Raw genomic sequence first — 15,593 nt, forward strand, 5'->3', positions numbered from 1 at the left:
AGAAGTATACACAAGAAAGATGTGGACCTGTTAGAATGGGTCCAGAGGTAGACCACAAAGATGATCAAGGAGCTGGAGCACCTCTCCTATGAAGAAAGGCTGAGAGAGCTGGGGATGTACAGCCTGCAGAAGTGAAAGACTGTGGGGAGACCTCATTGTGGTCTTTCAATACTTAAAGGGGTCTTATAGAAAAGATAGAGAAGGACTCTTTACTAGGGTAGATAATGATAGGACAAGGGGGAATAGTCTTAAACTAAAAGAGGATAGATTTAGACTAGACATTAGGAGGAAATTCTTCTCTGTAAGGGTAGTGAGGCACTGGAACAGGTTGCCAAGGGAAGTTGTGGATGTCCCATCCCTAGAGATGTTCAAGGCCAGGCTGGATGGGGTCTTGGCCAACCTAATCTAGTGACTGGCATCCCTGCCCATAACAGGGGGGTTGGAACTAGATGAACTGTAAGGTCCCTTCAAACCTGAGCCATTCTATGATATTATACAAAACCAATGACTAACAAAACAAAACAAACAACCAGACAAAGCAAAAAACCACCACCAACAAAAAAACAACCACAAAGCAAACAACCAAACAAAAAAACATTACCACCACCATGAAAATAAAACCATCAAAACACAAAACAGCAGATACACAGAAAGAAACCCAGCCAAGTGAGACTGCAATGCAGAACCAATAATTTTAGGGCACATCTTCCTATTAAGTAAAGATTGATTAATTTAGCTTTGGTTTCTTCCAAGACTGGTTTATTTCCAGTCAGGTCAGCTAAATCAGCAAATTTTGGGATACTTACAATGGAGACTTCTAGTTTTGTTGAAAAGAATAGAATAAACAGAATACTAAGAAAACTGAATTTTATAGCCCCTGTACTATCTAGCATTAGAAGTTGCATACAAAAATATGCTCAAGTTAAACTGAAGTTTAAGATCAGAGAACCCGCTGATCACAATAATGCAGGGACGATAAAATATCCTATAGAAAATATATAGAAAAAAAAAAGCAAATGGAAGCAATCACATTTTTTCCCATGTTTTTATTTGTTCATGTACATACATATCTCCATATCTCTGTAGGTGTATACAGCTTTGTACTTAAAACACAGCAGAAAGAAATCTCTGATACTGTGTTGACATTTAGGTACTGTAATGATAAATGATCTCGTAAAAAACAGAGACAAGTAAAAAGACACTATCCACTAGAAGGTAGCTTCTCCCTTCAGAGGGAAGGCTGAATATTGCAGCTTGTTGTGCTGAGACCTGTATATACTGTCATGTGAGGTTTGGAGAATGTATGTCTTCAGTATCTTTAGAAAAAATTTAGAGATGTACTCAATAACATCAAGGATGAGTGAAGATGGCTTGTAGACCAAAAGATAAAGTTATAACCTAAACCTTCCTGTAATGATTTGCCTTGTTCTAAAGGACACATATGAGGGTGAAAGAAAATCTGGGCACAAGTTGGTGACTTATGCTGCTCATTATAAAGCAATGCTAGAATATTTTCCTCTGACTTCTCTGTTTGCAAAGGATAAAAATAAGTTCTTTTCAGATTCTGCTCTTCTCTCCTCTGCAGAAATAGTAGCAAATCACTCTCCTGATGCTGGAGACCTAAGGTATTTTTGTTTTTGGAGTTTAATGTCTTACGGTCAACCTTATCATTTTAGCATTGAATGTAACAATAATTCTACATAATAGAACTATGCAATAACCTCTGACTCTTAATATTTTATATTACTGTTTCTGTAAATGTCTTAGCACTGAATAGATGTAACAGAAAATTCAATGCCAGTTACTAAGTGTGGTAGGTCTCACTATCCTTTGTTCACTTTTTCAGTGATGCAGATAATCACAATTTTTCCCCCTTTGGACAAATCCATAGTAAAAATTTAGGTTTCTATTTAAAGAATCAAGTTAAATTCATTCAGTGTACTATTCAAAAAATGGAGTTAAAGATAAAGGTATTGAGATAAAAGAAGATTGATAAGAAACCTAACAAAAACGAACAAGAACAAAGACAAGAACAGTTTTAACAGAGTTTGAATGTGTGGCAGGTACAAGAAATACATAGCTCTAATAACGTGTGAATTGCACATTTGCAAATTTTGAAGTGCATGCATTTCTGTATCCACTAGACAAGGAAAAAATTAATCTGCATATGATGAAATTTTCATGTTTGAGAACATTCCTACAATTTTGCTATACCTGTATCCTTAGGTTAGGTAACACTTGTTATATTTTATTTTGATAACATGGCAAGATTACTTTTTTTCAAATTATACAAATGCCGTACTTTTGATGTGAAGTTCCATATTGTCTTACTATAATGAAAAAAATAAAGTAGCACATTTTCTTAATGTTACTCAATATATGAGAGAAATCATTGATTCATAGAATCATTAAAGGTTGGAAAAGACCTTCAAGATCATCTGATCCAACCATCACCCTACTACCAATGTCACCCACTAAACTATGTCCATAAGCACCACGTCCAACCTTTCATTGAACACCCCCAGGGACGGTCACTCCACCAGTTCCCCGGGCAACCTGTTCCAATACCTAACCACTCTTTCTGAGAAGAAATTTCTCCCAGTTTCCAACCTAAACCTCCCCTGGTGCAACTTGTGGCCATTCTCTCTAGTCCTATCACTAGTTACCTGTGAGAAGAGCCTGACCCACAGCTCCCCACAATTTCCTATCAGGTAGTTATAGAGAGCAATAAGGTCTCCCCTGAGCCTTCTATTCTCCAGACTAAATAACATCAGTTCCCTCAGCTGCTCCTTATAGGACTTGTGTTCCAGGTCCTTCACCAGCTTCACAGCCCCTCTTTGGGCATGCTCCACGGCCTTGATGTCTTTCTTGTAGTGAAGGGCCCAAAACTGAAAACAGTACTTGAAGTGTGGCCTCACCAGAGCAGAGTACATGATCACTTCGCTGGTCCTGCTGGTTACACCATGCCTGATACAAGCCAGGATGTGATTGGCCTTCTTGGCCACCTGGGCACACTGTTGGCTCATGTTCAGGTGAGCATCAATCAGCACCAACAGACCCTTTTCCTCTGCACAGTGTTCCAGCCACTTTGCCCCAAGCCTGTAGTGCTGCATGGGGTTTTTGTGACCAAAGTGCAGGACCCGGTATTTAGCCATGTTGAACCTCATCCCATTGGCCTCTGGCTGTTTATCCAACCTGTCCAGGTCCCTCTGCAGGGCCTTTCTACCTTCCAGAAGGTCAGCACTTCCCCCCAGCTTGTTGTCATATGCAAACTTACTGAGGGTGCACTCAATTCCCTCATCTAAGTCATCAATAAAGATATCAAAGAAGATTGGCCCCAACACGGCCAAGATTGGCCCTGGGGAACACCACTCGTGACTAGTCACCAGCTGGATTCCACTCTGATAACCACTGCTCTCTGGGCCCAGCCGTCCAGCCATTTCTTAACCCAGCAAAGACTGTACCTGTCCAAGCCATGGGCTGCCAGCTTCTGAAGGAGAATACTATGTGAGACTGTGTCAAAGGCCTCGCTGAAGTCTAGGTGGACTACATCAACAGCCTTTCCCTTATCCACCAGGCAGGTCACCTGGTCATAGAAGCACATGAGTTTGGTCAGGCAGGACTAGCCTTTCATGAACCCATGGTGACTGGGCCTGATCCCTCGTGGTTGTCCTGCATATGTTGCGTGTTTGCATTCAAGATGACCTGTTCCAGCACCTTTCCTGGCACAGAGGTCAGACTGACAAGCCTGTAGTTCCCCGGGTCCTCCTTATGACCTTTTGTATAGATGGGTGTCACATTAGCAAGTTGCCAGTCATCCGGGATCTCTCCAAATGACCATGACCGCTGATAGATGATGGAAAGCATCCCAGCAATCACATCCACCAACTCCCTCAGCACCTTCAGGTGGATCCCATCTGGCCCCATGGACTTGTGATAGTCCCCGTGGAGCAGCAGGTCTTTAACTGTTTCCACCTGAACTGTGGGGGGTTTCTTCTACTCCTTGTTCCGGACTTCCAGGTTGGGAGGCTGAGTACCCCAAGGAAAAGTGGTCCAGCTAGTAAAGACAGATAAAAAGAAGGCATTAAGAACCTCAGCCTTTTCCTTATCCTCAGTAGCCATGTTTCCCTCTGTGTCCAGTAAAGAATGGAGATTCTCCTTGGCCCTCCTCTTGCCTTTAATATATTTATAAGAACATTTTTTGTTATCCTTAACCATAGTGGCCGGGTGGCCAGGTTAAATACAGAATTTAGGTAGAAGCTAATTAAACCCTAGTCTGTCTTTTCCCTCAGGCTGTAATTCATTAAGAACAGTATCCTCATTCAGAGAACTATAGAAGTAGATTATTGGTTTGACTGAAATTGGTAGGATTTATACTTAAAATTAAGCACATTTTAAAGATATTTCCTGGACTGAAGCTTCTGTTCTAATCATGGTTATCATTTTTTTTTTGCTTGTTTATTGTGATAGAAAGCTAGCTGTTAATCAAAACCCAATATGTAAAGATCTTAGATCTCCAGCAAAACATCCCCACAAACAAATGTATATTTACATATATGGAAGGAAATGTCATAAGGTCTTCAATGTGAAAACATTTCCAGGTTATTTCTTCCTCTCTCTACAGTCTTCCATTGTCATTGCTCGGTAACATTCAACAATTTCTTCAAGTAATGCTCTTTTTCAACAAGGTTCGAGTCATGTAGTGAAAGAACTGAAATAATACTGTGCTTACAAGCTAAATAGTGCATAAAAATATTTGTAGATTACATGACAAGGGGGGTTTAATGAACGGTTAGTCAGAAATGGATTGTAAATGATCTACAAAGAGAGAGAACCTCCCAGTCTCCTGCTAATGTCATGTGGGAGTTCGAGGTGCCCAAATTTACTTGAGGACATGCGTCTCACTGATGATCTCTAAACTAGTAAATAAATCTTACATATTTTTACATTCAGCAGTAAAGAGAGGTGCTTCAAGAATGACTAAATATTCTTTTCAGTTTGGATTCATTTTACAATGATTTGATTTTATTTCTTTGTTTAAGAGCACAGCAAATAGTAGTGTCATGCCAATAGTTTGTTCTTTGACTGTGATTGTGCACGTTGTCATATTAGAGAATTGGTGACAATACTATCCTCTTGACTGGAAAGCAGGGTCAATCCAATCCCTAACAGAAAAAGCATCATAAATCAGGTAAAAAATTCCCAACTGAGACATATGTTAACTTCTGTTTCCCAGTTCTCTTAACAACAACTTTCAAGCTTGAGAGCCTAAGAGGAAAGTAGTCAGGAAAACTATTCTAAGGAGAAAAGCGATATGTTTTATATAGATAAAAGACCCTGATGATAGTAAACAAACAAACAAACAGAACAAAATTAAAAAAAAACAAACAGCAATTGTTTTGGGAAATAAGGAAAGCAGTGAAGTACCAAGCCAAATTAGTCAGCCAAAGGTGAATAATTACTGAACATGGTAGTCATTAAATAGCAACTTTTAAAAAGAACACAAATGATCACTTCAGTGTTCAGCTGTCAGAACTTCAGATGTCTTTCATTATAAAATTGTTGTTCCTCATATGAATTTCATGTACAAAAATGCACTGTAGATACTTTGCATTTCAGAATTCATTGATGGAGACAATTAAAAATTGTTTTGATGCTCCTTTTCATGGCTTGAAATTCATATTGTATTATCATGTATCCCTTGACAGAATTCAATACTTACAGCAATGATAGAAGAAGGTCTTGCCAAGAAACAACATTACATGGCACACTGCTGTGTTTGCCTATTTGGTCACTGTGGTACTAGTGACATACTTCAAGTAATTAACAAGCTCACAATAATAAGGTTATGAGCTTTATTTAAATATTATTACTATTTGTTTATTTAAGTATTTGTTAAAATTTCTTCAAGATTATATCAGGAACTTTGGAATTGCCTTCCCTGCATACTGGACTGTCAATTTTTGCATTCACCCCTGAGTAGCAGCCATATTTTAGTGAGCAATGTGATATTTGAGTCAGGTATATGGTAGCAATAAGAAAGAACTGTACATCTGTACATATCTCTGTCTGTTGCAGAGATATACAAACGAGAGACTAACACATAAGATATAAGCTGTCTTTTCCTGGACAACTTCTGATGCTAATATTAACAGAAGTTGTGAATATTTGAAGATCAAATGTATTACCTGATTATGGCAAAGAAAGTAATACGTAAATTGGATTGAAACAGCAGAAGAAGCGAGATTTGTGCTTGCATCTCTCTAGCAAAATCTGGTATGCAATTTGGCATTTTTTACAGTTGTCAAGTGAGATTCAGCATGTGGCAGTTCTTTTTAATGAGAGACTGCAAACTGGTTTAGTTTCTTAATGATAACATAAATGGAACATGACTGAGTACCTTCATCTGAACAAATCAAAAGTAAACAAATAACACCCCTTGAAACAAACAGGTACCTTTTAAGTGCTAACTTACTTTCCAATCCTCTAATGAAACACGACAACAGCATCTAGCTTGAATGGTACAAGTTCTTGCTAAGTGCTTCTACAGGTGAAGGAAAACAAGGAAATGACTAGAAGCAAGACATTTTTGTAGCCTATTTATTTATTTATTTATTTTTTTAAATATTTGTTGAGTTATGTGTTTTTGGAGTTCTAGTCTTTGAGGAAACAGAAAATCATGCAGGATACACTCTACACCTACAATTATATTAGCATGAACAGAATGTTATACTCAGAATGTTAATGGAAGCAGAAATATAAGATCCATAAAGCACCAGATACCGTCTTTTCCATTGGCTGAAGCCAATCCTTATTTCGTAAATCAGTAAAAACTGTGTCTGTCTCTTGTGTTTTAATGCCTGATTCTGCAGTGGTGCTCTGTCAGTTATACAGGAGCTTTATTGCAGCTGCTGTGCATGAGCCTAGGAAGAGTCGTGCTGTAACTGAACACCATGGTACATGTGTAGCCAGTTTGCTCATCTCATTCTCACCTGCACACCTGCTCTTTTGCGGGTAGGAGAAGACACAGGGAATCAGAAGTCTATTAGCTGACTACATTCATCTTCTCCTACTAGATTCCTTGTCAAGGAAAATTCCTAGAATTTCTGCTGACCCAAAGAAACTGGGGGGTCAGAAAGCGGAGAAGGAAAAGATGAAGATTCATGTATTCCTGTGCGTTTTAACCAAGACAGCATCTATCAAATGACACTGTTTAATCTGTGGGCCATGTAGCCATTAGTGACAAATGTTTAATCTGTGGGCCATGCAGATTTGAAAAGCAGGAAGTTTAGCTACTATGCTACTTGTTATATGTGGAGCTTGTGTCTGAAAATCTGAATTGCTCTCGGTATGAATCAGTGATGCATGTGTGAGGCTATGACTGTAGCAGACAGTTGAACCTGGGTTAATCAAAATAGGGTAGCTGTGTTCTGAGGTATGGTAACCATGAAGAGGAAGGGAGGATGTGAAGATTTGAAGGCTAGGGAACACACAGACAAGGCCTTCTATGTACATTGCCAAATGCATGCACCTGAATGCAGCCTATTAATAGCGGTCAGAGACTGAGGGAAAGATTAGATGAGGTAATTAAACAGTTAGATAGTGCATGATGGATGCACAATAGAAGACTGATATCTGATAAGTTCAAAAATGTTATAATACAGGCAACAATAAAATACATACAGTAAAAATGGATTTAAGTGTAATACAGTTTAAACAATATAAAAACATCAATGATTGCACAGGTGGCACTCAATATATATGGCACTTGATATAGCATATGAGTATACTTCTTTCTGTATGCTGTTCTTCCTAATGAAGATACCTGAATCATAAATCTAATAGTGAATTTGAGCTTTATGGCTAGGCAAATCTGGGTGAATGGTCTCAGAAATCTGGTCTCAGAAGCATATTCTAGAGCAATCAAAAGTAGCTGATGAACATTCATGTACTGAGATGTCAATGGCTCTGGAAACGGCAATCAGCTTATTTTGCTGTTACAGATCTGATATTCTTGTTTGAATGAAATGAGGGAACCTTGTTTGGTGTGGAGATGACCCTTGCTAAGGCAAAAGGGTCAACTGGGAACAAAAGAACCCACTGGCAACTGTGGCACTCACATTTTTTTTGAGTTAAAAAAAAAAAAAAGACAATATTAAGTGACTGAAAAGGAAGTTTTTGTAAGTACCTGATTTACAGGATCAAATTGTAAAGGGTCCAGCACAAGACAATATTTCATAGCCCAAAACAAGAAAAAGAAAGGAGAACATGGAAGAGTTAGAGTTTCATAAAAGAAAGAAAGGAAGCATATTTTCCTACAAACAGTTAATCCTCAAAGTAATAAAAAAAAATCTATTGGAAAACTTTTTGAATCAGTAATAGTGAAAAAGACACTTCTACATAAGTTAAAGAAAAAAAGACAACTTTTCAGAATTCAAAAATATTCCTTAGTGCAATGAGGTGTCTGGATACATAGGTGTGAAGTTTTAAATGCATAGAAAAGAGTAAAAAAGTAAAAAAAGGTAGAAAAGTGCAGAAAAACAACAACAACAAAAACAAACACACACACACACAACAGATTAAAAAAACCCCTAAAGCAACAAACCAACCAACAAAAAAAAAAAAGAAAAAAAAAAGAAAAAAAAAGTCCCAGGCCAAATATTTATGCTTTAAAATTAGCAAACAGCAAAGAAACATTCAGTGCAGTTTTTAATCTACTATGGTTATCTCTTCATCACAAAATTCTTTATGAGTATTTGATAAAAAAAGAACTTATTTGAGAAACATATCCAAATGAATAGTTTTGTAAGCATTTCTAGCTTAATGATATTATGATCCAATTAAATTTACTTCAGTGAAAATATTGGAAAATATGTAGGGAACAGAAAAAAATAATCTGTTCTAATGTAATTTTTAGAATATGTAAGGAAGGGAGTCAAAGAAGCTAGCTTGATTCTACTGAATATCCAGTTATAAACAAATCTAACAAAGTTTTAATTTCACAGAAAAAAAAGTTTATAAAATTCCTTTAGAAAATGTCTTGTAAAAGTCAAATTAAAAATAATCACAACAGTCCAGGGAACTTTTTTTTTCCATTGTATTTCATCTGATAGCACAAGAAGAGAAACAATTAAAATAGTAATTAACTTAGGCTTTTTCTTTAAAGAAAACACTTCTGAAATGATCAAACACTTTCAGGTACAACAATGTAATGTTTAAACAAAATTTTATTTTAACTTACTACCTTATTTTTAGAGAGTGTTAACAATCCTCTGAAGCTTTTTTTTCCTCACTTTAGTTAGGTAGATTAACTATAGTAACATAATAAACAAGTTATTGGATCCTTTTCACTTTGCTTCTGTAAAAGAAAAAAAAAAAAAGAAAAAATGTCCTTATGTTAAGAGTATAATCAGAATGAATTCAGAACGAGTTTCAGTTAAACAGCTTATTTTCCAAGAGGGAAAGAAGTGAGAAGAAAATATTTTTGGCAAATCTAAAAATATTTTTTTGGCAAAAAAAAATATATCTTTGGCAAATCTACAGAACTAATAGTTATGACAAGAATCTTTAAGGGACCACTGTAGAAGAGAATTAATAGGTTGTTTATTCTTGCCAGGAAGGAGTGAATTGCTGTATGTTTTCTTAGTTGGAGTAAAAACAACAAATACAACTATTACATGCAGTATGAAATAGCATTTGTAGCTTAAAGTTGGCTGCAAGCTTGAAGCAGTCTATCTTACCTGTACTTTAGAAGTATAAGAGATACTGAAAAAGTGAGATAATAATATAGCTGCCTTGATTTAAGTAGCTGTTTCCAAAACCGACAGTACCAAGTGAATTAAGTCAGGAATGGAGAAGCTGGGTTTGTCTAACATAAGCATAATGGATATGGATTAATAAGATGGTCCTGAAAGTATTCTGGAAGCTCATTATGTGAAAAATGACAGACTTTTTTTTTTTTTTTTTAAGTTTAGGATACGATTTTTAGGTATTTAAAACTAACCTAAACACTTGGTAAAAAAATTACCTAATAAAATTTAGGTCTGCTAGTAAATTTTTTTATATGTTCCTTTTACTGTTCGCTTTGCATAGGGGCAGGCAACTGGAATAAGTTGGAGGAAAATACTACTGAGAGATTTATTTAAATGTATATCATAGAATCATGGAATGGTTTGGGTTGGAAGGGACCTTACAGATTCCAATCCCCCCTTGAAATGGGCAAGGACACCTCCCACTAGACCAGGTTGCTCCAAGCTCCATCCAACCTGGCCTTAAACACTTCCAGGGAAGGGACATCCACACAGCTGGATGGGACAACTAGCACAGTGGGTTGCAAACAGTGGATATATACTCTTGACTTTTCCAAACACATAGTTTAGTGAAATGAACAGAATATGTGACTTTGACAGGGAGTGATTCTATTTTGTTGTATTTTATGTGCAAATGAGATTTTTAACCAGTTAGAGAACATAGAAACATGGTAGAGGGGTGATAACCATTTGAATTATGTATGATGTAAGAAACAGTGAGATGCATGAAAGGAGCTGGCACCCTTTTACAGATCTACGGCTGCCAGATAGCTGTATGCTCTGTATATGCTGTCGGTATATTAGTATTGCTTTTTACCCTGCAGCACTAGGTATAATGCAGAGTAATTGTGGCTGAACAAGATACTTGTTCTTAGAAGGGTTGTGTTTGGCTTAGAGGTGGTCAGGCATGTGCAGATATATTTCTGGGATATTAATTTGTATTTAAATTATTGTAATCTATATTATTAATTTTATTTACTGGGACTAGGTTCCTGGAGTACCAGCAGTAGTTGGTAAAAAAGATGGATCAAGACCAACCCTAAAAGACGCACTAAGTGCAAAAAAAAAAAAATAAAAAAAAATTAATGTGCACTAAGTTTAGTCCTAACTGGCTGCAAGATACTGAGGAGGCATTTTGGGCTATGGGTACTTTGTCCTGTTGGCAATAATTGTGTGATCGAAATCTAATGCTGTATTTTCAAGCTCCTTATTATGAGGAAAAGTGTTGAACAATTTTTATTTGCTTTTTCAAAGACTTTGATGATGTGCACCAAGAAGCAAGTGATTGCTTGTTTTTGCTAGACTTTCAGTGATGTGCAGTTCCTGTTGTATAACTAGTTGTTAGGCTATTGGTAAGGTATATAATAATACTGCCAGCCCCTCTTTTATTAGTTATATATTTCCTAATTTACACAGGAAATAAGAGAATTGAGGTCTTTGAGACTACTCAGAGGAATTTATTTCCCTTCATTTTATCTAGCAAGATGTTCTAATATAGTATTTTCTGAGAAACTGATTTATAAATCTAGATTACTGCTCTTAGTAAAATAATCCACAGAAGAACACATTCTTTAACTCCTTAGCTTGGCAGCTTGAGAACCTCCCCATGAAGTACCTTAAAAGAACTTTCAGTTAATCTTTCTTTTTGCAGTGGGGTAAGAATGGAGTAAAAAATGAGGAATAGTATAGATATGATTAAGACTTGAAACATATATATATTTTTTTCTGATTCTATTACAGATTTCAGTGTATGAATCTAGAGGTGACTCAACTTCCCTAAGTCTCAGTTTTTCCAAGAGAGGGATGGGGTTTTCAATTCTTCTTGTAGCAGAAGTACTCCTAGTTTAATGCATTTCTGAAACCAGATACAATGTTGGGAAGGGAATGTCATCAATATAATTAGATATATACCAAACTATATCAAGTATTAGTAATTCTAATTAGAATCTGTGAGATTTAGAATCAAAAGCACAGTCACACATGGTGGATGAGCCATGCTGAGATTTTGGGGAGGGATGTTTTAAACAGGGCAGAAGTAAGATGATACTTTCAGTAATAGGGTTGGTGAAATTGTCCCAGACTTCGTACAAAGTTGTGGAATTGTTCTACTGAACTGCAGAGTAAAACCTTATCTGGGAAGCAGAAGTAGGTGACAAAATACACAAGTTAAAAGATCAGGATACTGAAAGAACAGTTACATCTCTTACAATACATCTGATTCACTCATTTTGAGCCTAGAGACGTCATTAATAAATTCTGTCCTCAAAAAAATCTATGCTTTCCCTGAGAAATAAAAAAATGAGTTGTTTCACTGGATTTACAAAGGTCTTTTCTGCTTATGGCACTATATTCCAATTTCTTTTGTGAGGTAAAAAAAGCTTACTGAACCCTACAGCAAGCAGAAATACTGCTTTCCAATTATTTAATATAACCAGAGTAATTGAAGACGCAATCCTTGCATAGTTGCATGAAAAAAATCACTGCTTGCTTACATGAGAGTTCTAGTAAAAATGAGTGCAGAATTAACCCTATAATTAGTAAAAAACCTTACAATAATTGTAATTTAATGTAACATATCTCCCTGGATGGCTCCTAATCTAGTTCACTCTGAAAGAAAGTGTTTTCTAACACATAGTCACAAAACAGGGGCTTTTTTTTCTACATTTTTCTGCATTGTATTTCAAAAAAAGTATTTATCTATGGGAAACAGCAAACCAGTAAAACTCACAGTACTCCAGCGAAATAAATTCAAAATGAAAAGTAGTTTTGAATAGTCTCATTCTAGAATACAAGATTACATGTCACCAAATTGCAGTAAATTGTCACCGATTTGGCTATCTAAGCTTTGATATATACTCCTAGACTAAGGATGTGGAGAGTTTTAGTGGGTTTACATGGCAAGGTTCTGGTAGCTGAGGGGTGACTTCCATGAGAAGAATCCAGAAGCTGCCCCATGTTAGAGAAGGGCCCCGCCGCTGGCCAGAGACGGGCCAATAAGTGATAGAGTTTGCACCTCTGTGAGAGTATATTCAGGACAGGGAAGAAAAAAAAAATAAAAAAATGATGTGGAAGAGCAGCTGGGAGAGAGAGAGGAGTGAGAAACAGCCCTGAAGATGCCAAGGTCAGGGAAGAAGGAGGGCAGGAGGTGCTCCAGGCGCCGGAGCTGAAGTTCTCCTGAAGCCTTTGGTGAGGACCATGGTGAAGTAGATTATCCCCCTGCAGCCCATGGTGTACCACGGTGGAGCAGGTTTCCACGCTGCAGCCTGTGGAGGAGCCCCCAGTGGAGCAGGTGGATGTGGCCTGGAGGAGGCTGTGGCCCGTGGAGAGCCCCCGCAGGAGCAGGCCCCAGGCCGGGGCTGCAGCCCATGGAGAGGAGCCCACGCAGGAGCAGGGGGTCTGGGGGGAGCTGCCACCCACCCATGGGGGACCCGTGCTGGAGCAGTTTGCTCCTGGGGGATGGATGGTACGGAGCCATGTGGGAGCAGTTCTTGAAGAGCTGCTGCCTGTGGGCAGCCCCCACAGGCTCAGTTCGGGAAGGACGGCATCCCGTGGGAGGGACCCCACATGGAGCAGGGGTAGGGAGTGACCATGAAGGAGCAGCAGAAATAAAGTGCTATAGATTGACTGCAGCCCCCATTCCCCCAGTTTTCTGGTACAGAATGGTGAAAAGAAATTATACAATGGTAATGGTCAAGAGCCTTTTTAAAATGTGACACTTTGTGTTAAAGGAAAATAACCATTCCCAGATTTACTCAGGTGTGGTTTAGATGTTTTTAGAAAGGTAAATGATATTCTCCATAAGAAAACAATAAGAATATAAGTGTATTTATTTTATTTTATTTTATTTTATTTTATTTTATTTTATTTTATTTTATTTTATTTTATTTTATTTTATTTTATTTTATTTTATTTTATTACTGGCTTAGTCTCTGTAAATAACAACTAATTCCATGTTAGAACAACAGAGAATTTGCTCTCAACCTTCTGGGTGCCAGACAGAATGCTGTCTGTTAGGTTGCGTTTTTGAAAAAGTATTACTTCCCTGCTAAAGAAGATGGATTTTCAATTGACATTTTGACATCATCAGAAAATACAGACTGTCCTTTCAAAAACTTGTCTGGAGTCTATTAGGAAACAACTATTAAAAGAAATGCAAGCCAGCAGGACTTGATTTTTTTTTTTTTGTATTTAAGTTTTTGTTTGAATTGGTCATAGATAGGTCTCCAATGATTTGAGCTGTGCCAAGAAATGTTTTGATATAAGAAAAACAACCTAGACTATCATAGCTTGCCACAGCTTAAAATGAAGTCCTTTGGTAACTAAGGCTAGATAAAACACTGTAAATGAAATAAGAAATGGACTTTTTTTGCAGTTCTCAAATCACACTGCATGTTTCAAGTCTCTGATAAAACCTTTTTTTTTTTTTTTTAATGAACACGGAGATTTAATAATCTACTTAACCTAATTTTTAGCTTTGTTGTAGATATAAATGCTATCCTTATGCATTTGACTTGGTGCTTGATATTAAAAAATCACCGAAGTGACTATCCAAAAGAGATGTTGTCAAAAATGCTCTAGATTTTTTGGGGTGTTAAACAATGTTTAGTAATTAGTCATCAAACATTAATAAAAATATAAAATGAAAATGAGAATACCTTGTCCCCAGTCATTCCAAAAAAATAAGAGTTTTTACAAAATGGAGATACTTCCAAATACAACGTAAATAAATTCTGATGGACTCGTAACTCTGTAAAAATTAAATGTAAATGCCATGGGGTAGAAATGCAACATTAACATGAACTGGTATATATGTTGCCATTCCTGTAAAGAAAGAAATAGGACTGCTTAGTTATTTATATTACATGGAAATTGTTTTAATTTTCTAATGCTTGCAAATCCTTTTCCAAGATGCCAAGTCTTCTCTAGTTATTGTATGGGGACCTAGACACTTAAACTGGAGTTGTGTCGTGGTTTTATGCTTTTTTTTTTTTTTTTTGATAAAACTTTATGTGGTTTCAGATGTGAGTTGGACTATAATGAATGCCTGCTCATAGTAGCAGATACTGAGATGCTTAGAAAATTCTGGTTAAGAAGATACTTGAGACTAATAGATTCAATGTAGTTAGACAACTCAACCTAACCTAAAATGTTTAATATGAAAATATCTGTTAATTTCAATTCCTTCCTTCCTTCCTTCCTTCCTTCCTCCCTTCCTTCCTTCTTTCCTTCCTTCCTTCCTTCCTTCCTTCCTTCCTTCCTTCCTTCCTTCCTTCCTTCCTTCCTTCCTTCCTTCTTTCCTTCCTTCATTTGTGTGTGTGTGTGTACCTCTCTGCCACAATTCTTTCTGAAGAAGAAGGAGAGTGAATAGGTTGCCTTCGCAATTTGCTTATAAAAAGGTTGATGTGGCATAAATAATATTAAGTACACAAAAGTCTGTATATGTGGAGAGCTCTGTGTAAATGTGAAATACTATTCTTCTAACAACTTTTGCCTAAATCAGTTTCCATTTTCTCTTGTAGAAGTTCTCTTCGCAATATTTTTCAAATTAAAAATATTTTAAAATATTTGCATTTTGAAGGGTTCTTTTCTTTTATGTTTTTATTTATTCTTCAAGCATCATGTACTCTTCAAAGCTATTCTAGTGAATGATGCTTATTAAACTACAATGAATGCTACAAAAGACAAAATACAATTAACATTTTGCTTAAAATTTGCCAAAATAAATAAATAAATAAATAAATAAAAAATAATTAGGGAGCAAAAGAGAAGCTTTTCAAAGGATTT

The sequence above is a fragment of the Anser cygnoides genome, chromosome Z (assembly GCF_040182565.1).
Source record: "Anser cygnoides isolate HZ-2024a breed goose chromosome Z, Taihu_goose_T2T_genome, whole genome shotgun sequence".
In the NCBI taxonomy this organism is placed as follows: domain Eukaryota; kingdom Metazoa; phylum Chordata; class Aves; order Anseriformes; family Anatidae; genus Anser; species Anser cygnoides.